Source organism: Somniosus microcephalus, chromosome 6 (genome assembly GCF_052327205.1).
Source record: "Somniosus microcephalus isolate GS21.2 chromosome 6, FLI_Smic_1.0, whole genome shotgun sequence".
Classification (NCBI taxonomy): Eukaryota; Metazoa; Chordata; class Chondrichthyes; order Squaliformes; family Somniosidae; genus Somniosus; species Somniosus microcephalus.
Genome location: NC_140992.1, coordinates 164,874,071 through 164,897,143, shown reverse-complemented (window position 1 = coordinate 164,897,143; position 23,073 = coordinate 164,874,071). Strand labels below are relative to the sequence as shown.

Sequence of the window (23,073 nt, the reverse complement as noted above, 5' to 3'; positions counted from 1 at the left end):
TCAACTATAATCTTACTGAATGGAGGAGCAGGCTTGGTAAGCCGAATGGCTAATTCTACTCCAATTTCTTATGTTCTTATGTCACCTGTGTGATGCTTCTGTGTGCAGTCGACTGTAAGACCCTGCAAGTGTCTGCTGCAAAACACTGGAAGGAACCTGAGGTGAAGATGCTAAGGGCAGTGGTGACCTTGGACAGCCACTGGTAAGGCATGTCCAATAAGTTCAATTGGCAGCAGGTCTTCTTGTAGAAAGCCACAAATGTCTGCCATGACTTGAAGCGACAATTTTATCCTCCTGAGGAACTGCTGTTAAGTAATGTGCAAGCAGCTCATCCTTTGCCTATATACAATGTGTTTGGAGTAGCTCCTCTGGTGAGGTGACCCCGTGCTCTTCCCCTCTCGCCTGTGGAACAGCAGATCGGTGAGGATAAGGCTGCTGCTGCTGGTGTTGCTGCTGGGGCGCGTCTTGTTCCTAATCTGAGGTCCAAATTGATACAGAATTATCGGCACACATCTCATAGATGCCAGATGAAGTGGAGATTGGAGGCACAGAGCTCAATGTAATGAGATTGACTTCCAATGTGGGGAGGGTGGCTTCTGTATTTGTAGACATCACCTGATATCTCGTGAGAGCAAATTCGGAGAAGAATGGTGTCAGCAAATGCGTTTCCCTTAGGCATGGACGCAGGTGTGAGGTGTGAGAATTTGTGATTTTTTTCAACTGTCAATTTTTCAATTCGCACAATATCCACTCTGCTCCCACCTTCCTTTCACGGGCGGGGTTCAGGAATCCCATGAATCCCGTGTACAGCCATTGAAATCTGTTACATCAGGTTTGAATGCCTTTTATTGGCGTGTTAACGAATTCTCAAATACTTGAATTAGATTAACCACCTCTCCCTAGCAGATCTCTGGTGTGCTGCGAAACATGCCGCAGGTATAAATGGAATGTGGCGGCTTGAAGGCAGCTTCCCAACATGCTGACAATTATTGCACTTTTAACTATCCACCACTCACAAACCCGCACTCTCATCAATGTAAATATTCTGACCAAACTGTCTCCACCGTGTTTGCTCCAAACACTTGCACGCTGCATGAAGTTCAATCTGTCTTCCAAATGCAGTAAGCAACAGCTTCTGACCTTGGAAAGTTAACAGCTATACAATGGGAGCTGTCAAAAAAAATCCCACCTGACACACCACCAAATGCGCCCACTGACCCGCCAAAAATTGCTCTATCATAGCTTAACCTCCCACCGCCCCAACCCGAACTGTTTTTAGAATTTATAATCCTCTCTATGATTCGATTCGGTTCCCAGTGTCAGCTGCGGCTCACTGGGTAGCACTCTGTATTCTGGGTCAGAAAAATGTGGATTCAAATCTCACTCCAGGGACCTGACAACATAAATCTAGGATGACACTCCAGACAGCACTGATGGAGAGCTGCACTGTCGGAGGTGCTGACTTTTGGATGAGTCATTTAATCAAAACACCATCTATTCTCTCAGGTGGATGTAAAGATGCCATGGCACTATTTCGAAAAAGAGCAGAAGAGTTTTCCCAGTCTCCTCGCCAATGTTTATCCTTCGATCAACATAACAGAAGCTGATTATCTGGTCATTATCAGAGTGCTGTTTGTGGGAGCAGGTTGTGCGTAAATTGGCTGCCGATTTTCCCACATTACAACATTGACTACACTCCAAAAGTACTTCATTGGCTGTAAAGTGCTTGGAGACAGGTGGTTGTGAAAGGCACAATATAAATCTAAATCTTTCATTTTTTTTTCTATCCCAGCTGTAGAGTGCGCTGTCTCCTCCTCTCAGCACTCAGCGAGTTAGCCACATGAGCCTCCAGCCTAGCCTACATCTTCTTCCAGATCTGACGTTCCTCACAATTGGACCAATAGCTATGGCCGTGGGATCTAATATAGAGTTTAACGGGAAACACCTGGGCAAAAATCCTCTGCACTGAAAATGTATTTATGTAAAGCTCTGAGAGATGTTTAGGGAAAACTGAAAACTGTTGCTTGGCGCAAAATGAATGCTAAACAAACGGAAATTAAACTACAAGGAAAAACTGGTATGTCTGATGGAAACATGCATTGTATATTTATGTAAGAAGTCACACAACACCAGGTTATAGTCCAACAGCTTTATTTGAAATCACAAGCATTCGGAGCGCTGCTCCTTCGTCAGGTGAAGTGAAGAGAAGGATACAGGCACAGCCTATATAGTCAGAGAAAACTGCCAGATGATTACAGGTAATCATTCAAACTGCCCCTTATCATACCTCGGCAGAGAGATAATCATAGCAATCAAAGGTGTGAATGGTGTCCAAACAGGTCAGTCAGGAAAACATTACATCAAAGAACAGTGAGGTGGTGTCACAAGGGGTCAAATGTTGCAGATGCTGGGGCCTGTATGAAAAACAGTAAAAAACAAAAAACTTTGCTGGAAATCATAGCCGGTCCGGCCGCATCTGTGCAGAGAGAACAAGCCAACAACGACTCGAGTCTGGATGACTCTATGTCAGGTGGGGTTACATGTAGTGTGACATGAACCCAAGATCCCGGTTGAGGCTGTCCTCATGAGTGCGGAACTTGGCTATCAGTTTCTGCTCGAAGATTTTTCATTGTCGTGTGCCTCGAAGGCCGCCTTGGAGAATGCTTACCCGAAGCTCGGAGGCTGAATGTCGTTGACTGCTGAAGTGTTCCCCGACTGGGAGGAAACACTCCTGCCTGGCGATTGTTGTGCAGTGTCTGTTCATCCGTTGTCGCAGTGTCTGCATGGTCTCGCCGATGTACCATGCTCCGGGGCATCCTTTCCTTCAACGTATGTGGTAGACAACTTTGGCCGAGTCACATGAGTATGTACCATGTACCTGGTGGGTGGTTTCCTCATATGTGATGATGGTATCTGTGTTGATGATCTGGCATGTCTTGCAGAGGTTGCCATGGCAGGGTTGTGTGGTGGCGTGGTCGCTGTTCTCCTGAATGCTGGGTAATTTGATGCGAACGATGGTCTGTTTGAGCTTAGGTGGCTGTTTGAAGACGAGTAGTGGAGGCGTGGGGATGGACTTAGCGAGGTGTTCGTCATCGTCGATGACATGTTGAAGGCTGCGGAGAACATGGCATAGTTTCTCTGATCCGGGGAAGTACTGGATAACGAAGGGTACTTTGTTGGTTGTGTCCCGTCTTTGTCTTCTGAGGAGGTGTATGCGATTTTTCGCTGTGGCCCATTGGAACTGTCGATCGACGAGTCGAGCATCATATCCTGTTCTTATGAGGGCGTCTTTCAGCGTCTGTAGGTGTCCATCGTGTTCCTCCTCGTCTAAGCAGATCCTGTGTATTCACAGGGCTTGACCATAGGGGATGGCGTCTTTAATGTGGTTAGGCTGGAAGCTGGAGAAGTGGAGCATCGTGAGGTTGACTGTGGGCTTGCGGTAGATTGAACTGCTGAGATGTTCGTCTTTGATGGAGATTCATGTGTCCAAGATGGAGATTCGTGTGCCCTCGTAAGAACGGGATATGACGCTCGACTCATCGATCGACAGTTCCGACGGGCCACAGCGAAAAATTGCATAGACCTCCTCAGAAGACAAACATGGGGCACAACCAACAGAGTACCCTTCGTCGTCCAATACTTCCCCAGAGCGGAGAAACTACGCCATGTTCTCCGCAGCCTTCAACATGTCATGGACGATGACGAACACCTCGCTAAGGCCATCCACACACCTCCACTACTCGCCTTCAAACAGCCACCTAAGCTCAAACAGACCATCGTTCGCATCAAATTACCCAGCTTTCAGGAGAACAGCGACCATGCCACCACACAACCCTGCCACGGCAACCTCTGCAATACATGCCAGATTATCAACACAGATACCATCATCACACGTGAGGACACCACCCACCAGGTACATGGTACATACTCATGTGACTCGGCCAATGTTGTCTACCTCATACATTGAAGGAAAGGATGCCCCGGAGCATGGTACATCGGCGAGACCATGCAGACACTGCGACAACGGATCAGCGGACACCGCTCAACAATCGCTAGGCAGGAGTGTTCCCTCCCAGTCGGGGAACACTTCAGCATTCAAGGACATTCAGCCTCCGACCTTCGAGTAAGCATTCTCCAAGGCGGCCTTCAAGACACACAACAACGCAAAATCTTCAAGCAGAAACTGATAGCCAAGTTCCGCACTCATGAGGATGGCCTCAACCGGGATCTTGGGTTCATGTCATGCTACATGTAACCGCACCTGACGTAGAGTCATCCAGACGCAAGTCCTTTTTGGCTTGTTCTCTCTGCACGGGTGCGGCCGGACATGCTGTGATTTCTAGCAAAGTTTTTTGATTTTTTTACTGTTTTTCATACAGACCCCAGCATCTGCAACATTTGACCCCTTGTGACCCCACCTCACTGTTCTTTGATGTAATGTTTTCCTGACTGATCTGTTTGGACACCATTCACACCTTTGATTGCTGTGATTATCTCTCTGCCGAGGTGTGATAAGGGGCAGTTAGAAAGATTACCTGTAATCATCTGGCAGTTTCCTCTGACTATATATGCTGTGCCTGTATGCTTCTCCTCACTTCACCTGACGAATGAGCAGCGCTCCGAAAGCTTGTGATTTCAAATAACGCTGTTGGACTATAACCTGGTGTTGTGTGACTTCCTACATTTGTCCAACCCAGTCCAACACCGGCATCGCCACACCTTGTATATTTATAGTTGCGCAATAACATATTTTGCTGTTTGGCAGTGTTGATCAATTAATTCACTAACATTTATCGAACAGATGTGTTAATTGGCACGGACATATTCACAAACAGTCTTTTACCTTGCAAAGTTATGCGCACAGTTCTCACGCAAAATTGTATACCATAAAGAGATGTTAGTTATTAAAACATTTACCATTCAAACGCACACCTGCAACGTTTTCTATTTGTAGAAGTGGTTACACTGAAACTGATCTGTAATTGCAGAAGTGAATAGTTTGAAAGGTCAGTGCTGTTGATAAGTTTGAAGCTGCACTGGATATGTAAACATAGACCACGGTTTCTTAATTATGAAATTGTAGTTATTGAGCAATAGCTCTTCATGAACGGTTATCCACACTCCTCCTGTTAGCAAGAAGCCCTGTTGCAATGACTTTGCCCCGTTGTTTGTCATTTACAACAGCAAATTGCATTCATACAGTGCTATTAACTTAGGAAAACGCCCCAATGGTCTGCAAAGAGAGGTATTCAAAAATAGCAGCTGAATAGAAAGAAGTAATAGAGAGTGTAACCAAAAGCTTGCTCAAAGTGGAAGGTATTAATGAGGGTATTAAAGCGGAAGAGAGAGGTGAATAGGCAGTCGGTTTAAGGAGGGAACGTGGGGCCATTCTGGTTAAAGTGACAGCCAATAATGCAGTGGCAAAAGGAGGTGGGATTACCAAAAGTTGGAGTCAGGGAGCGGAGACTCAGATTCCTGCATAGAAATTTAAAACCCCTCTTATTTTGTGGTAAACCTAAGAAGATTCGACTTTCTGCACATTTCATAATTGATCCAATGTGGGAAGAAGCTGGAGGGACAAATCTCCAAGCAAATTTAGAAAGATGAATAAACAATACAGTTCAAAACTGGATCTCCCTAGATGAATAAAAAGATGGAGATTATAATTAAACAGGAAAAGGATGCTAATGGTAAAGGTCTAATCTATTATACAGTAGAGAATCGAGAAAGTGCAAAGAAGAACTGAGTAAGCAAACACGCATGGCAAAGAGAGTCTGTGAGAAAAGATTAGCAGGTAACATAAAAAGGAAAAATAAACATATAAATATTAAAGATATATTCAAAGGAAGGGTTGGGCCGATTAGGAACAGATCCAGGGATCTATTATGGAGGCCGAGGGCATGGCTGAGCTACTAAAGGAATAATTTGCATCTGGATGCAAAAAAAAACGTTCCTTCCAATATCAGAATAAAGGAGGAGGTGGTAGGGAAAATAGATAGCTTAAAATTAGATAAAGAGCAGTCACTTAAAAAGTTGGCAATGCTCAAAGTCAAAAAAGTCAGCTGATCCAGATGGGATGCATTCGAAGTTGCTGGGGGAAGTAAGTACAGAAATAGCCACAATCTTTCAACCTGCCTTGGATGTGGATCTGGTGACAGTTGACTGGAGTTATATAAATGTTACACCACTGTCCAAAAAAGGGGAGAGGGATAAACTCAGTAACTTACAGACCAGTTAAACTAATGTCATTGCTGTGGAAACCTTTAGAGAAAACTATCATGGCCAAAATTAATTCTCACTTCGAAAAATATGATTAATACATGACATCCAACACGGATTTGTTAAAGGGAAATCATGTCTGACAAATTTAATCGAATTCTTTGTAGAAGGGAAATGTTGATGAGGGTAGTGTGGTTGAAATTGTGAATATTGCCATTCAGACTGGAGGGATGTATACATTAGTACCTGCTCGGGGTTCATTATTAGGACTGCTTATTTTGATAAATTTTAATGACCTAGTCTTGGGTAGACAGAGAATTATTTCAAAGTTTATAGATGAAAAGAAACTCAGAAATGTGCTGAAAAGTTGAAGGTTTAATAACAGACTTCAGGAGGACATATACACACTGGTGAAATGGTCAGAAACATGTCAGATTCATTTTAAATGCAAAGAGGTCTGAAGTGATCCATTTTGGAAGGACGTATGAGGAGAGGCAATATAAACAAAATGGTAACATTTAAAATAGGGTGCAGGAGGAGAGAGACCTGCATTTTTCGTACATAAGTGTCAGCCGTGGCACCGTTGGTAGCATATTCATTGCGAAGACTGAACTTTGCGGGTTCAAGCCCCACTCCAGTGACTTGAGCACAAAAAGCTGGGCTGACAATCCATGCAGTAGTGAGGGAGCTTTGCACTGCCTGAGGTGCTGTCTTCCGGAAGCCCTGCCTGCTCTCTCAGGTGGACGTAAAAATCCATTGGCACTATTTAGAGGGACAACAGGGAGTTATCCCCGGTGTCCAGGCCAATATTTATCCCTCAATCAACATAATTGAAACAGATTATCTGGTCATGATCACATTGCTGTTTGTTGGAGCTTGGTGTGTGCAGATTAACTGCTGCATTTCCTACATAACAACAGTGACTACACTCCAAAAAGTACTTCATTTGCTCTAAAGTGCTTTGGGACGTGCGGTGATCGTGAAAGGCGCTATATATATGCAAGGAATAGGTTTTTTTCTTTTTACAAAACGTGTAGGTGGCAGGACAAGTTGGTAATGCTTTTCAGAAAATCATACGCGATCCTTGGTTTTATGAATAGAGGCATAGAGTGCAAAAGAAAGGAAGTTATGCTAATCCTTTATGAATCACTGATTAGGTCTTAGCTGGAGTACTGTGTGCTATTCTGGTCAGCATACTTTAGGTAAGCGGCTAGGCCAGGATGCAGAGGAGATTTACTAGAATAGAACCAGGGGTGAGCGCTTTCAGATATGTGGAGAGGCTAGACAAGCTTGGATTTTGCTCCCTATAGCAGAGAATGTTAACGTGGATTTAATAGAGCTGTTCAAAATTATATGAGATCTTGATAAGAGTAACTTCGGAGAACCTGTTTCCACTGAGAGGAGGGTTGGCAACCAGATTGAAGGTAATTGACAAACGAACCAGAGGGGAGACAAGAAGATTTTTATCTAATGCAGCTGGTTGTTATGACACTGAAAGGACGGTGGCGGTAGATTCAATAATAACTTTCAAAAGGTAATTGGATAAATTCTTGAAGGGGAATAAGTTCCATGGCAATAGGAACGTGACATTAGAGTGAGACTAATTGGATAACTCTTTAAACGAACTGGCACAGGCACGAAGAGCCTAATGGCCTCCTTCTTTCCTGTAAGAGTCCATGATTCTATGATTCTATCTTTTAATGCAATTTTGACCATGGGCGCTAGTATTAAATGGGTGATATGGTAACAATCGCCCTTTATAAACCGCTCAGGATAGCAAGCAAATCGAGAGAGATCACAAGATGACAAACGGGTGATAGAGGATCAGCCGCCCGTTTTACACCTCGCTGGACTTTCTTTTCCATATTACTCCATATTAATATCACTCCATCCATTGAAATGTTATTCCAGGACATTAAAGCTCTGACTATGTAATGGCCCAGTAATTCCTCTCTGAACGCGTGAGTACGGTCGGTGTACTCACGCGCCTGGCCAGAGGAAATGCCGGTGTTCAGCATGCACAGCGCATGCAGAGAAAACCGGCATTTCCAGTCCTCTGAACGAAGGGGTTCAGAGGGACAGCGCGTGCGACTGCACAGGCAGCGCTTGCGCAGTGAATTTCGTCGATTTCATTCATGGATTCAATGAGGGTAAGTCATTACAAGTTACACTTGAAAAAAGCATGTGTAAAGTTGCTCCAAGGCTGCGGAGGAATATATATTTTATCGTGGAGCTTCTGAAAGGCAATATTTTTGTTTGGGAAAGGGAGGAAAGTTATTTTAAGAAATGCTGAGGTAAGTTTTAAAGTTAAATTTTTTTTTTTAAACGGGTTATCAGTACGGTAGGTAGAAGGAGCAATTGTGGCTGTGTGAATTGAATGTGAAAATGAGTGTTCTAAAATGAGTAATGTAACATTTCCAACACTTTTAAGAAAGAAACTTTTCATCAGTAATAAGTAATTATGTATGTATGTCCGCATATATTCCTTTATGTATATGTATGTATGTTTTATATTCCTTTACTTATGTGTATGAATGTATAATTTTAATTATGATTTTCCAATAAGTTACTTTCTCTGAAATTCATAATTAAATACATACATTCATACACATAAGTAAAGGAATATATACATACACGCAATGGAATATATACAGACATACATACATAATTACTTAAAAGAATATATTACTGATGAAAAGTTTCTTTCTTAAAAATGTTGGAGTCATTTTTACATTTAATAAACACAGCAAATTCAATTCACATAGCCACAATTGATCCTTCTACCTACAGTACTGAAAACCTGTTTTAAAAAACAAAAATAAACTTTAAAACTTACCTCAGCATTTCTTAAATTAACTTTCCTCCCTTTCCCAAACAAAAATATTGCCTTTCAGAAGCTCCACGATAAGAAATATCTTCCTCCGCAGCCTCTGTAGCAACTGTACTCATGCTTTTTTCATGTGTAAGTTGTAAGGACTTGACATCACTGAAAGCATGAATGAAAGCGGCGAATTTTACTGCGCACGCGCTGCCTGTACAGTCGCACGTGTTCTGCCTCTGAACCCCTTCGTTCAGAGGACTGGAAATGCCGGTTTTCCCCGCATGTGCTGTGCATGCTGAAAAGCGGCATTTCCTCCGGCCAGACGTGTAAGTACCCCGACCGTACTCGCGCGTTTGGAAAGGAATTACTGGGCCAACATTTTACATGTCAATAAAATGAAAAATGTAACAATTGCACGATTTGCCCCCTCGCATCTGCGACTGAGGGTCCAAGGAGGTGCATTGCGCAAGAGGTCATCATTGTACGTATCCTCACACTGTTCCCTTTCGGGAACTGTATGAAGTGGTGGAAGGATTTCTGGCCATGCTAACACTCCTTCCGTGACCATAACCATCTTTATACCAGCCATTAGGGTGGTTTGTCCTATGGTGTGAGGGTTTTACGGGCTCCCACAACCCATTTGAGGGGGGGGGCCACCCACACCCGCGGACGCAAGTATCCCACTGGATGTCCACCCAGAATTTATAGTTGGAGCTCCGACTCCACTTGCCGGGACTGTCTGGAACGGGGTTCGAAACCCTACTCCTTCTGGCCCAGTGGCGGGGATGCTTACCGCTATGCAAAAGGCCCACTCCGCGCAAAAGGTGACACCCATACGTTTCCTGCGCCTTTTCCCTCCCCGTGACTGGAGCCCTATGCTGCCACTTGAAAGACCAAGCTATCATCTGTCCTTTTTGCGGCGCCTTTGACTTCTCATTACCAATGATGAGCAGGCGCTGCGCCTCCACCTCATTGAGGAGATTGCTGAGGTCGTCATCAGTTCAATTGTGAGTTCTTTTAATGCCGTGAATTGTGCTCATTCCTGACATTTCACGTTGCTAATCGGATTGGGCCTTTGGCGTAGCGGTAGGATCCCCGGCGCTGGGCCAGACGGGATAGGGTTTCGAACCCCGCTCCACAGAGTCCCGGCAAGTGGAGTTGGAGCTCCGGCTCTAAATTCTGGGTTGACATCCAGCGGGATATTTGCGTCCGTGGGTTTTGGTGGCCCCCCTCCTTGTATAGCTTGTGGGAGCCCGTAAAACCCTCCCGCCATAGGACTAACCACCCTAATGGCTGGTTCAAAGATGGTTACGGTCACGGAATGAGCACTAATCACGGCCATAAATCCTTCCACCACTTCATACATGTCCCCAAAGGGAACAGTGTGAAGACACGTATGACGACGACATTGCTAAATAAATAAATGGAATTAAAAAAATTCTTTTAGGGCTTTTAAAAGTCTTTAAATTGCTTTAATTCTGTTTAAAACTACTTCAGATTCTTCAAAATAATGTAAACGTTCTTAAAATTTTATAAAAGTTCACAAAACATTCATAAAATAGCAGATACCTTACTTTCCCTGCAGCTGTGTAACTGCAAAGTCCTCTGCAGCTGCTTGGACAGATTGGGGGCATGTCCTACTACAATGAGACCTTAAGGGGCGTGTCTCACTTGCACAGCGCGCTCCAGGCTTCGCGCTGGCTGCACTCCTGGGCGGCGTGACGTCAAACGCTGCCCGGGATTCTTCTGTTTCAAAATGTTATTCCAGGCGTCCCTGGAGGTGAACGGCAGGCGCGTCGGGTAAGTGCATATCGGGGGCTTGCACGCGCGCCAAGCCACCGACCCGAATTACTGCCCCATTCTGTTTCTCTGGTGCGATTCTATTTCAACCTTTTTCCTGTTGGTCTTATGCTATTTAAATGTTGCTCGTTTTTCCAGTTCTGAGGAAGTTTTACGCCCAGAACGGTGACTCGTGTGATTTCTCCTCAGATCCTGAGCGACCTGTTAAGAGGTTCCAGTATTCTCTGGGTTGTTGTTTCTGAGATATTTGCGCATGACGCTGCAGGGATAGGCCGTAGAGATGTCAGTGCATATGAAATAACTCTTCATCTCAGGTAATAGACAATTTGTATATATTGATGAGCTACCATCAAGTAAAGAAGCTAACACCAAGCTTCCTATTTCCAGAAGGTTATTTTCTACCACGTTTATCTGGCACACAGTTCCGCAATGTAGTCTTCCATAAGGCTCTTGGGGATTATGTGCACAGGTATTTTCTGTTGTTCTTTTGCTCCCCCTCACTCTCCTCTCTCTTTCTCCATCCATAATTTGACCAGTGCATTCCATTTTCATGTTTCATTTATAATTATGGTTGTGCTTCCTAACAGTTGCTATTGACGCTCAGTTCCGAGTCTCCCAAGATCCCGAATGCATGAGTGTGCTCGTGGTGAAAACATTACCTTCTATTGCACATTCACCATTTTTCAAGATAACTCAGATGCGAGTGTTTATTGTTGATAACTTGGAGATAGTATCATTCTGCAAACAGCCTCCGACAGCAGGAAAATATTTCTGCTTTTTACCAAGGAGGAGTTGCCTTTCATCTCCTGAACATCAGTGTGCCGGACTGTGGAACCTATTACTGCGGAGTGAGAAACCTGGGAAGCAGGATTGTAAATGGAACAGGCTCAATGATCAATGTATCCGGTAAGTGAAACTGGGTGTTGAAAGCAATATCAAATGTCCGATATTTCAAAATAAGTATGGGTGCTGGATATTTCAGCAGTGATATATTGGGCCTAGTGTTCAATTTTCCGCCCAGCAGCTTCACTGAATACCTAACCCGTTGAAGTCGATGGAAGTGAAAAACCGGGCCTCTAATTTCTAAATAATTTAAATAAATAGTTAATATTATGCTTGCATCGTCGAAACAACCCAATTATTGTGACAATAAAAGTGGCTCACTCTGAACACCAGTGATACGCTCGTGCAGCAATTTGAAGATCTGCCCCTTCATTTATAAATAAACAGATGAATGCCTATGTTATTTCAAAAATTGGGATGTTTTACAAATGCTGAGCGTGCACTGGCTAATAGCCGCACTATACATTTGCAACTATACATGCTGATAATTTTTTCTTCGTTTTTTTTAAATACCGAAGCCATGCTTAGTTGCATGGCATATTATTTATGTTAAAGAATAGAAGACACCTTTTTGTTTCACACATTTGAAATATGAGCCCTAAAATTAATTCACAATATTTCAACGCCCGATATGGTTGTACAAAATTATGTTGTACACCCAAAGGGAAGATTAATGACCTCCCCAATTTATTCTGCGCCGCAGCCGCTCTGCTTTAACATATCTCCACCATCAAACTAAAGGCTGAAATTACAAAATTACGATGATGTTCAAAGATTTTGTTGATTTTTTTCAAACAATGTGAGTTCGCACGGTCAAATTAACTGATGTCATCTGGCACGGAGCAGGAAAGAAACACAGTAATTCCGGTCCCAACGCATGAGTACAGACGGGGTACTCACGCGTGGGCCCGTTGGAAGTGCCGGATTTCAGCATGCACAGCGCATGCGTGGAAAACCGGCATTTCCTGTCCTCTGAACCAAGGGGTTCAGAGGACGAACGCGTGCGTGCAGGAGTCTGTGCATGCGTGCTGAAATTCCTTTTTTTCCACAGGTTTGCGCGTGTGTAAGGGCCTCTCCTTTTTACGAATGTAAAAAGGAGACGTAAGGACTTCATTCTTTAAGGTAAGTGGTCTATTACTTAAAATTATAACATTTTTTCCACCGCTTTATTATTTTTAAAGAATTTACAGTAAGGTAATTGTATTTTTCGACCCTATTTGTGAAAAAAATATTTTTTTAAAAAATTTAGTTAATTGTTTAAAATAGTTTTTTTTACAGTTATTCATAGTTCATTTATTTAGTGGGATGTTTTTTTAAATTTATTTGTAGTTTAAGTGCTGTTTTGGGCGCCCTGAGTTTTCTTGAGTTTGACAGTTCTTCTACGCTCTTCTACGTGCCTGAACGACTATCGACCTGTCGTACTCACACCCATCATAATGAAGTGTTTCGAGAGACTGGTCCTGGCTCACATCAAAGCCACTGTTACTGCCTCTCTTGACCAACACCAGTTTGCCTATCGTGCAAACAGATCAATGGAGGATGCAATCACAACTGCTCTACACTGCACTGAATGACTTAGATGGTAAAGAGACCTACATCAGAATGCTGTTCATAGACTACAACTCAGCATTCATCACTATCGTCCCCAAAAAGTTGGCCACCAAACTCCACACTCTTGGCCTGAACACTTCCCTCTGCAACTGAACCCTGGACTTCCTAACAAACAGACCCCAGTCTGTCAAATTAGGTAACCACACCTCCTCCCCCTGACCCTGAACACGGGGGCCCCACAAGGATGTGTGCTGAGCCCCCTCCTCTACTCCCTCTTCACCCACGACTGTGTGGCTGTTCATGGTTCCAACACCATCATCAAGTTTGCGGGTGATACCATGGTAGTAGGCCAGATCACCAACAATGATGAGTCAGCCTACAGGGAGGAGGTCCAGCATCTCGTGAAGTGGTGCGCCGATAACAACCTGGCCCTTAACATCAAGAAAACCAAAGAAATCATTGTGGACTTCAGGAAGTCTAAAGGCAGAAGTCACACCCCCATCCACATCAATGGGGCTGTAGTGGAAAGGGTGGACAGCTTTAAGTTCCTCGGAGTCCACATCACAGAAGGCCTCTCCTGGTCCCTTAATACCTCCACTCTGGTGAAGAAGGCCCAGCAGCACCTATATTTCCTAAGGAGGCTGAAGGGATGTAACCTGTCACCCCTAATCCTCTCTAACTTTTACTGCTGCACAATAGAGAGCATCCTGACGAACTGTATCACAGTATGGTATGGCAGCTGTAGCTACTATGACCAGAAAGCCCTGCAGCGGGTCGTCAAAACTGCCCAATGCATTACCGGCACCCGGCTACCGACCAGAGAGCACATGTACCAGAAACGCTGTTTATGTAGGTCATGGACCATCATCAAAGACCCTACCCACCCCAGCCACAGTCTGTTAGCCCTCCTGCCGTCTGGGAGATGCTACAGCTGCATTCGCACCCATACAACCAGATTTAGGAACAGCTTCTTCCCCAGGGCTGTCATCCTACTGAACTCCACAAATAAACTCTAAAGCCTGCGCATCTGCCAGTGCACTTTATTATGGTTATGTTTATTTTAATGTATTACAAGGCAAATGTGTGTTGAATGTTTAAATGTCTTAATCTAAATGTACACTCTCGGGAGCCGCAAGCCTACATTTTGTTGTACTGCACTTGTGCACTAACAATGACATTAAAGTTGATTATGATTATGATTATTATGATTGTGATCATACTCATGAATGAACTTTTGCAACCTCCCATTGGTTGCCCAGTGCTCACGTGATCCCAGCCAGCTCATCCAAATAACTACACTTTAATGCTATTTAAAACTACTTTACATTCTTCAAAATAATGTTAAAGTATTTAAAACTTTATAAAAGTTACCTAAAGATTAATAAAAATACAAAACATTTATTTAAGATGCTGCTCTGCATGTAAAATTGCTTTGCAGCTTGTGTTAAAAATTGGGTGCGTGGCCTATGTTAAGGAGACCTCAAGGGGCGTGTCCAACTTAGACTCCGAGCTCGAGGCTTTGCGTTGGCTGCACTCCTGGGCGGCGTGACGTCAGACGCTGCCCGGGAGGCATCAACTGAAAACAGGAATTACAAGCGTCCTGGAGCAGAACGGCAGGCGTGCCGGGTAAGTGCACATCTGGGGCTTGCACGCGCGGCAAGCCCCTGAACCTAATTTCTGGGCCAATGTCTAATATAACTTCAGGTGGGCATATATATAAAAATATTCAGCCTCTAGAAACATACCCGTGTTCCACATTGTAATAGCAGATGCTTCCCTCTCTGAACCACCAAGCTGTAGCCCACAGCCTAAAGGCAAGTGATATTGGTTTGTCCTCGATCAGTTCTAGCGATGTCAAACGCGAAAATACAGCTGCCACGGAATATAACATCACCTGGACACAAATTTTGTTTGCAAACCGATCTGCGATTGTGCTCAATAACCTCTGGAGGAAGATGCAGGATATGCCGGGTAGATATCTCCCCACATGCAATTGACTTCTGCTGGCAATTTCCATGCTAAATTAAAAGGATCCGCTATGTACTAAAGGCACTAATGGTGTGTGCACAATGGGCCAAAACATTCGAAATAACCTCTGCGATCACGGTTTATCTTCTCATATTACATATTATTTTCAATTTTATACCGTAACATATTTACTATTTTGTACTGCTACATATTCGATATTTGATGCTGCAACATTTTGGCTATATTATAATGCAACATATCAGCTATTTTATAATGCAACATATTTGATGTTTTATGCTATAACATATTTAGTATTTAAATCTGCAACGTATTTGACATTTGATGCTGCAACGCATTGGTTAATTAATAATGTAACTTATTGTTTATTATATACTGCAAGATATTGGATATTTTGTAAGGAACAAATTAGCTATTTAAATCTGCAGCGTATTTGTTATTTTATAATGCAACTTAATTGCTACTTTCAAATGAATCATGTTAGCTACTTAAAACATCAACATGTATGATATTTTACACAGCAACGTATTTGTTATTTAATAATGCCACATATTTTTACTTTTATACAGCAACATGTTTGCTGTTTTATGCTGCAACAATTTGCTATCTTATAAAGTTGCTGTCTTTTTTATATATTTTTTACCATTTTATTGTTTTATACTAACGTTATTATTTAATACTAGGAAATATTTAACACTTTATGTTGCAACGTGTTTAATATAGATACTAAAACATATATACAATTTAATACTGTGATAAACTTAACATTTTATTATCTTTATATAAAATATATTGAATATATATATACTGTAATATAGGTGGATGGTATAACATATACTTTTCAGTAGAGGATATTAAATACTTCATAATATAACATATTTACTATTTATATTGTGATGGATTTGATTGAAATTTATTCAGAATATATAATGTAGAATTGCACAGCAACTATGACAGTTACCTGAAAAATCAACAAAATGCAAATTTGGAAAATTATAATAGATTTACAACTACTGAACTTTTCACAATACTATCAAATTATAACAATACAATATACAAGGGACATTTGAACAGACATTTATGTCACTTCCTATTGATACAAATTTATGTTATGCAGTAAAAGTTCCTCGAACATAAATTAAATTGCGCTTGAAATGAACAGTTGTGAAGGAATAGCCATGATTCAGATAAATAAACCATACCATGAACAGAATTCTGATATTATTAATAAAAGACATACTGGGTTTTAAAGACACAAGTCTCAGCAGACACGGCTGTAAACAGAATACAGGCTTCTGGGATAAAGATCAGTTGATAATAAAGTTGTAAGGAGGCTTTGAAATGGGAAAGGGATATTGACCAAAAACTAAGACCCTATTGAAAAGCAAAGACTTGCTTCTGAAGAGTCTAGAGTTTGGAACGAACATAATGAGAATGCCCAGTTTAAGTGTTAAGAGCTAACATTTTGGAACAGAAATACAAATATTAAAAGAGGCGTGTGCCTTTCAAAACATGGCATCACGTAAAAGAAACATCTGCTGGTCAAATAGTTTTATGTTAAACTCGGAAAACAGGAACCATCAGATTAAATATGTAACCAATTGAGATAGTTGGAAAACAAGTAAACACACAGTTAAAGTGGTTTTGATTTACATATAGTAACAACCATACCAACAAGAAGGCTTTGAAAATATAACTTCCATAGAGACACCAAGCAATTGCATTATTTTTGTGTTGAATGTGGAAAACCACGGAGACACAATGTCTGATAATAAGAATTACATCAAGGAGATAAATCAATAATAGCTATTTTATGATGCGTATTTGAAAGACTTAAACAAGAGACAGATGTCTAAGAGCAAAAGCTGAAATGACGATAAGTAATAGAAGCATTCAAAAGAGAGAATGAATAAGACAATTAGCTTACATCACAAGAGACTTCAAAGAGTAAAAACCATTGCAAAAAAGTATAAAGATCGAGCTTTTCAATACAGACAGACAGAACACGTTGAACGGGCCGGGCATTTCTTAACATTCCAGAGGCATCTCTGTACGTCTTAACTATGTGTCTCGGGAAGTCAGATTCATTTTGGTGGATGTTCTGGATTTAGATATAATTAAGTAATTAAAAATGTAATGAAGTAAATAATTGAGAATAAGGATCTCTGAAAAATAAGAAATGTAAGCTAATTGTATTTTGAATTGATAATGTTGCGATTGATTCAACAGATGTTAACTGAATGTCAGCAATTAAATAAAACTATATGGGGAGAAATTCGGTTGGCAGCACCTCAAATTAGTGACTAAAGAGGCCGAGTAGTGGGGTGTTAGCCAACTTTCAGCCGGGCGCAGTGCACCCAGCGCCTCCTCCCATATTGAGTGGGCAATTTGCGCGGGCGCCCGCTCGCGGGCGCAGGCTGATAATAACGTCATTTCAGTGTGCAACACCTTTTCGGCGCCCCGGAACGGAAATTCAGTGTTGCCTCCCTCCGTTCCGCCTGGTGCTAATAAGGACTGCTTAACTGGAGTGTTCCCCAGTCACTCTCGGGCTAGGGGGGCGCTCTTTAAAGGGGACTGAACTGGTATAAAAGCGGCAGCCATTTTGGGAGCACAACTTCCTCGAGATTTTCACAGAGTTGCTGAGCTGCACTCTGAGAGCCATTGCACCAGTGAGCCAGCGCTGGCCAGAAGAAATTCAGCCTTTTGACCATCACCTTGCTGCTGGTGAGCATTAACAACGTTTACAATTTCTTGCACACTATTATTATGGGGGCTGCATTGGAGGGGAATGTCCTGCTGCTGAACCATCTGGAAAGGGCACAGAGATGGAGGGAGAGAGGGGCAGGAATGGCCAGACGGAGGAGGGCCAACAGACATCGCCACACCAGACCATACGTTGCCAGGGTTTTCCAACAGCAGTTCTCTTACTTCAACATGTCAGAGGAGCAGTGCTTTAGAAGGCTGCGCTTCAGAAAGGAGCTGGTGACTGAGCTGTGCCACCTGCATCAGCCAGATCTGCAGCCTCAGATAAGGTGCAGGACCTCTATGTCGGTGGCTGTCAAGAAGACTGTTGCCCTGAATTTCTATGCGAGCGGCTCCTTCCTGGCCGCAACTGGGGACATCACTAACATATCGCAGTTTGCGGTGCATTGCTGCATCCGTCAAGTAACAGATGCCCTATTTAAAAGGAAGCAGCATACATCTCCTTCCCTGTGGCACTGGAGAAGCAGCGGGAGTGTGCAGAGGGCTTCACAGCAATAGCGGCCTTCCCCATGGTGCAGGGCGCGATTGACTGCACGCACGTGGCTTTGCGGGTGCCTGTTTTGAATCTGGAGGAGTTCTGCAACCGCAAGAGGTTCCATTCCTTGAATGTTCAGCTGGTCTGTGACCACCGACAACTGATCCTCGCAGGCAATAGCCAAGACACCTTCATCCTGTGCCAGACTTCATTTGCAGACCTATTCGAGGCCCGGCTCACCCAGGAGTGTGGCTTCTCGGTGACAATTGCTATCCTCGGTGCCCATGGCTGATGACACCGCTCCGTTTGCCCAGCACTCCTGCTGAAGCACGCTTCAATGCGAGCCATCAGGTAACGAGGAACATTGTGGAGCACACAATCAGTGTGCTGAAGCAGTGGTTCCGCTGTCTGGACCATTCTGGGGTGCCTTGCAGTACTCACCAGAGTGAGTCTCCCACTTTGTCATAGTCTGTTGCTTGCTGCATAACCTCGCCATCCTATGCACCCAGCCAATGCCATCAGCCATTGAAGCACCAGCGGAGGAGGAGGAGGAGGAGGAGGAGGAAGAGGAGGAGGACCAAGATGGGAGGGAGGTACAAACTGGAAGGGCCGCCCGTCAGAGGCTGATAACAAGCCGCTTCTAGGCCCCTCTGATGGAATGCTTGGTGGCATTCGATGTGGAGGAATGGAACCGTCCGGATAACCCAAAGCCTATGAAGGGCAGTGAATGTAAATATCAGACATGCCCAATGTAAATTTAAAAAGTTGTTTATTTTGATCAATGTGCTTACTTCCAACATGACAAAGCAATGGCAACAGAAATCAAAACGAACACAGTAACACATAAGTGACTCGCACACCCGGGAGACTACCCAAAACATTACTTACATGCAGACAAACATCCACGGCCTTGATTTCTACAAATAATACATCTCAGCTGCACCTTCTACTCTTTCCCACTTGATGGTGGTCTACTTCTCTTGCGAGATCGGCCCCTTCCCTTCCTGCAGCTCTCTGTAATGGGACCCCAGTGGCTGCATCAAGGCTGGGGGAGGCCTGCTGGCTGTCTGAAAGCACAGATGCCCCTGAGGGACGTCCTGGATGGCCTCTCGCTTGGAGGGCCCGGATGCTGACTGCTCCAACCGTGCATGGGTGGAAGCAGACTGTCCTGCAGGTGATGGCAGCTGCAGTGGAGACGTGCCAGAGGTGGCATCAGGAATGCTGACATCCTGAGAGCGGACAGCAGCTCCCTGGTCGACCGACACACTGGCACTCTGATGGGGCAGCACCGCAGCATGTGCACCAATCGTCTGGTCCACAGATTGATGATCTGCTGTGGTGCTGCAAGGGCCCTGGGTAATCCCGCCTGTTCCAGTGAGGGTGGCAGCAGTCATTGGTCGCGTGGCCTCAATATACATCTGCATGAGACCAGCGAGTGAATGTGTGGCAGCACTCAGCACTTGCGTGGCAGGTGCCAGTGCTTCGGTGAAGCCCTGGACAGTCCTTTCCAGTGCTTCACTGAATGCCGGGATAGTCCTTTCCACTTCTTCGGTCAAGCCCTGGACAGTCCTTTCCAGTGCTGCCCCGAAGCCGTGGGCAGTCCTTTCCAGTGATGCCCCGAAGTCCTGGACAGTCCTTTCCAGTGCTGCCCCAAAGTCCTGCGCACCCGTTGCCTGTGCTGCCCCGAAGTCCTGTGCACTCCTTGCCTGTGCTGCCCCGAAGTCTTGGATACTCCTTGCCAGTGTCTCGATGGATTCACTCATGCTTGCCACTGCAGCCATGAGCTCAGTTTGCCTGAGGCGAGCCTGGCCACTCATTTCTGCGAGGGAACGCAAATCTTCTGCGCTCTGTGCAGCAGTACTCACGGCCTGACTCGCCCTCCGGGGAGATGGCCCCCGAGCTTCCCTACCACACTTGTGTTGCTGCAGCCCGCTGGTTCCTGGAACTGCTTCCTCCTCAGTGCATTCCCCCCCGCTCCCCTCCAGGGAAGTAGTCTCCCCAGTCTGCAGAGGGGCTGGCTCGCCTTAGGGTGGCAGGGATGGTCCAGCTTCCTCCTGCTCGTCGCCTCCGCCGTCCGTGGCAGTGGCAGCTTGAGGGCCTGGCTCCCGAGCTGTTGATGCAGCATCTGAAAGCAGGGAGGTTGAAGAGTGGCTTTAGCGAAAGGACAGGGTGGCAGCAATGGATGCATGTGTGCTGCAATGCTCTGACATGGGTCCAGAGTGAAAAAGCATGCTGGTTAGGGGAGAAGTGGAAGGAGAGAGTTCAAAAAGGTGATGACCTTACCTTCACTGTGCACAATGGGGTCGGCAGCTCCAGTGGTGATAGGACCAGTCATCCAGCCTCCAACAATCTGGTGGACTCGTTCCTCCAGGTCTGTCAGTGTCTGCAGCTGAGGAGGGCCTCCTCTGGTGTGAAGCTGCTCCCTCTGGTTCCTGGCCAGCTTGGCCTGCAGGAGAAAGGACAGGGAGTGATGAAACATGCTGGGCTGAGCTGACATCACATAACCCCATGGTAGAATAGCCCTTCCATTAAGCATTGAGCTGACATCACATGCCCCCATGGAAGAATAGCCCATCCATTATGTATTGACCTGAGATCACATGCCCCCCATGGCAGAATAGCCCTTCCATTATGCATTGAGCTGACATCACATGCCCCCATGTTAGAATAGCCCTTCAATTATGCATTGAGCTAACATCACATGCCCCCCATGATAGAATAGATTGCCCTTCCATTTTGCATTGAGCTGAATGTGCGTGTGTGTTTCCAGAAAGGGCCATGGGTGCTGGCTGACAGATGGCCATTGGGGCTTCTCGCACCCTCTGGTCATAATGTCAGGTGCAGATGGAGGGATGAAGAAGATGGCGAAAAAGGCACTCACCCTAACGACCCGAGTGAGGTCATTGAACTTCTTCCTGCATTGCACAGGAGTCCTGGCCACTACGCTGGTTGAGGTTACTCTTTGACAAACTTCCCTCCAAGCCCTGTGGTACTCGCTCTAATGAGGCCTCCTGCCATTGTCGGGGTACAGCACAGCTCGCTGGCGCTCCACTTCGCCAGCCAAAGCATCTAATGCCCCATCGGCAAAGCGCTCCGCTCTCTGCCTCGCGCTCTCCATATGTTCAAAGTTTGGAACGCCACAGAAAGCACAGTGCTGATTTTGAGGCCTACAAGGTGCAGAATGTGACAGCTGCCCCTAATTGACCCGCCCCTTTAAGAGCTGGTTGACGCCAACATGTCTCAGGGTAATCAATTATTGACAGCACCTGCGCTGCGCCCAGCCGCTGACATAGTGAGTAGCGCCGCCGGGTTAGCGCCTTAAGACTCCCATGCAGTGCCTGAATCAATGCCGCAATCACCTTTAGGGGTACAGCAACCCAATATCGCTCGAGGTGGCGATAAGTTGCACCTGGTGATAAAATTTGCAGAGCACCAATTCTAACGCCCCAAACGGGGCTATACCCAATTTCTCCCCCTATAGAATAGTCTCAAAGAGTAATTCTGTGTAGACTCACGAACCCAAACATTCTGTACACTCTTTTGTGCGGTGTTGCAGAATTCTGGGGGTGATTCCAGACCCTCATAATATCTGGAAGGTTACAGCCTAGTTCAACATATTAAAAGTGCTCTCTGGAGGACAGTAACTTCTTTGGTCGTTCCTTTCCTTTTGACCCATTTAAGCATCTTATGGAATTCAGCTATCTCTAACTTAAGTTTAAGGTGAGCGTCTGGGAATACGTCTGATCTGGGGTAGCCCAAAAGGACTAGGACTATAATTATCGCTTCACTGTTAACTTGGTTAATTATTTTTTATGAACTGAATACAATTTCGCCGCAGTCATTCAACACTAAGACACATAAGTGCTATCCTGGTTAAGGGCTCCAAATAAAGAGAAGATAATTGATACACTCAAGTACAAAATTGATCAAATACTGTTTCTTAGCTGATTTTTTCTACAGTTCCGCCAACTCCGCTGAGGATTTTCCCCAAAGTACCTGAAGGAAATACATCTGCTCTGAATCCCGTGTCCAACGCAGTTGAGTTTTACCCGTGACTCTCATCCTCACTTGGAAAAAGATGGGATTGAGATTTTGATCAGCAAAGCGACAAGCACAAAGTTGAAATGAACGGATAGTATGAAGTTTCTAGCCTTTAGAAGGAGACACAGCCCTTCCAGAGCGGTGCTGTTTATATGTGTCAAGAGTCTCACCTCAGAATCATGGATCCAGCTAAAATTATCTTAATTGTTGAGGTTTCTAACATGGCTAATGTGCCGAGAGCCTGAAAAATAATTAGAGCTACATAAGTGTGCATTTACATTGCCATGTAGCGTTGGCTGGAAAACATTTAGCTTAGCACCAGACGAAAATGTAACATGTAAATGCGGTGTCAGGACATATTTACAGAGAAACAAAGGCGAGTCCATCTGATATTTCTGGTCTCAGCCAATGTCAGCTTGATTGTTCGGAATTCTGAAGCTGTTAAAATATGGATATTTTCCCAAATAACTTCACTTACGGGACAGGCCATATTTAATAATTTCTCTGAAGTGCATTTTGCAACACAATGGATCGGATTTTGTGATCGGAAACTTCCTGCGTGCGGATGCCTCCG

General features: G+C 44.5%; 1 pseudogene; it reads left to right on the top strand.

The window, feature by feature from the left end:
• Positions 1–927: 927 nt before the first annotated feature.
• On the top strand, positions 928–22,744 carry LOC147116175 (uncharacterized; annotated as a pseudogene).
• Positions 22,745–23,073: the final 329 nt, after the last annotated feature.